Source organism: Phalaenopsis equestris, unplaced genomic scaffold (genome assembly GCF_001263595.1).
Source record: "Phalaenopsis equestris unplaced genomic scaffold, ASM126359v1 Scaffold000237, whole genome shotgun sequence".
Lineage (NCBI taxonomy): Eukaryota > Viridiplantae > Streptophyta > Magnoliopsida > Asparagales > Orchidaceae > Phalaenopsis > Phalaenopsis equestris.
Window position 1 is genome coordinate 1,217,344 of NW_018164679.1, and position 2,869 is coordinate 1,220,212.

Here is a 2,869-nt window from a genome sequence, read left to right on the forward strand (position 1 = left end):
GCTCGATTGTCCTTGTCTTTGCGTCTCCAGTGTCGGTGCTCCTTACATTCTTCGCACCTTCTATTCTTCGCGGATCCTAAGCATGAGTCGCTGATCTTGACAACTCAGTTTATGTTTTGGTCCGAGAATGAGTTCGAGATGCTTCCCTCATGTCTTACATTTTCATTCTCATTGCTTCTATCAACTGGCTGATTTATTAAGTCACAATGTCTCTAGTGTAATCCATCATTCTTAGAGGTCGTTTTTCCAAAAAATAAGGATATTCCTCTCAAACTTTATGTATGAGCTCCACACTCAATGTACCTTTCAGAATGTTGAATTTTTTTAGTGAATAGGGTTTCATATTGCCTGTGGGTATATACAAGAAGAGTGCTATAAGGAGAGAGTAAGATTGAAGAGATTCTTGGAAGAAACCTTGAGGATATATCCCTTTTCGACCTCCAATGAATTCGAGGAAAGTTGGCTCCTTAGAAGTTTCTTCAAATTATAGACTTTCAGAGAGAGAGAGAGAGAGAGAGAGAGAGAGAGAGAGAGAGAGAGAGAGAGAGAGAGAGAGAGAGAGAGAGAGAGAGAGAGAGAGAGAGAGAGAGAGAGAGAGAGAGAGAGAGAGAGAGAGAGAGAGAGAGAGAGAGAGAGAGAGAGAGCCTCTCAGGGAAGATAGCTTAAGAGGAAAAAAGGAGAGAGCGATCGATTCCACCTTTCCTTTTATCCTCCATTTTGTACGTAAGGTCGAGAATAATATAAAATTGGAGTAGGACATCAAGGACTATGGCGTTGATTTCTCTCTGACCAGTATCATGTATATGAGGCACCAGTATCATGTATATGAGGCATTATCAGCTAATGTTAGGTATTGCCGATACAAGGGCTAGTCTCAATGCTTGGGCGATGGGATTGAACCTCAGTGTCGGGCTACCTCTTTGAAGGAGAGATTGACGGGTGTCCTAGTTGGTCATGATGTTTTTCTCAGGTTGCTACCTTCACAAGGATAAGTCTAAGTCATCTGCTTGAGTAGGAAGACGATAAGCTCGACTAGTTTCTTTGGTAGACGAGCTTGATTCAACCATTTCTACAGGTGGCTCGATTCAACCATTTCTACAGGTGGGCTCGACTCTGCGAGATAAAGGACAATTAAAATTTTTGTATATTCATATTTGTGATTTGACATGTAAATTATCATACTTTCCATGAAATTGTTTTATCATCTTACATATGATGCTATGTTCTCAAGCTTTATGCATATTCTAATACATTCATAATAATTTCAAATAATAGTGCTATAAAGAGGTTTTAACGAAGATCGAAGTATGTGGAGGCTTTTAATGAAGTTGAATAATGTGGAGAATTCTAATGATTACCTTATTGCTGTATAAAGACTATTCGAGTAAGCGTAACAAGTTTTAGGTGAAGCATAAATTTGTTTGAAAAAAAGGGTATTTACATGCATACCACCCAATTCTTATGTATTTACGTATCTTACGGCTAACATTTTCTTTTTTACATTTATACCACCCAAATCTTTAATATCACATAAAAAAATATCGCTATTTTTAACTTTAAAAAATGGAAAAATGCATTTTCATGCATGCATAGGTAAAATGACATATATGTAAAAACAAGTTTAGGGGTAAGATATGTAAATATGTATGAATCGAGTTGGTATGTATGTAAATCTCGACGTGAATAGCGAGAACTTCAAAGTATGTTTTTTTCTCCCACAATTTTATGCCCATGGGGTATTTTGTATAATTTTTATTTGCTTATTTTTTATGTTTCATAACTCTCAACTTGTTAGTAAAATTCAAGTTGGTTGGTTGAAGTAGAGGAATGCATCGGGCCAATTGTGTAAAAAATGATCTTAATTTATTAGAATTAAATGAAAATATGATAACACACTTGGCGGGATAAAAGCTTGTTGTTGTCTTTATTGTATTACTCTTTTTCTTCTCCTCAACTAAGGAGGGAAAAAATCAATTAATAGCACGTCTAATCCTTAATAACATGTGTTAACTTCGGGTCTGTTTGGGGCAGCTTATTTGGTGCGATGATGTTTTGAAAACGCACCTTGCCTATTTGGGTAAATTGCCTTTTGACAGCTTATGCGTTTTCAAAACGCTGAAAACAACATTTTCACGCTGCACCTATTTAGGTGCGGTGGGAGCTTTTTGGCTGCGATCTGACTTTTTTAAAAAAATAAAAAATTATAATAGCCACCGCACCTGACTTATCATCAGATTATTTTTAATCAACTTATCAGCAGATTATTTAATATGCTACAGCTGCCCCCAAGGAAAAGTTCTTTCAATTTTTTACAAAAGGGCTGAAAATGAATAATATATTTTAAATGGCAAATTACGGGAGATTTTAATCACTTCATTAAAATTGAGCTGAGAATTGCTTTTTCACCCATCAACGCATATTGTCTACAGCCTTGTTGTTTGCTTATGCTGTTTATAAAATCATAATGCGATATAAAAAATTTTATTTGAAAACATTCAAAATACGTAGGCAATAAGTAGCGTGCTTTTTAAAAATATGGGAGAGAAATATCACTTTTAGTGGAAGATGTGGGAATGGTTGATGTTTTAAGTATGTTTTAATTATCAATCTCTAATTTAGTTGTCATTAAAAATCAAATTTTCTCTCTTATGAGTAGGCTGTTAAAATGGCTCGTTATTTGCGAACAACTAATGTTTGCTTCGTTAAGAAGCTCATGTTCGGTTCTTTAAACAGTTTGTGTTTGATTTGTTCGTCAAGTTAATGAGTCGAGCACGAATACTTTTATATACGAATGAGCTGAACACGAACAAGGATTTGTTCGTTCTTTTTCGGCTTGGAATACTACTCATCAATTATATATATATATAAG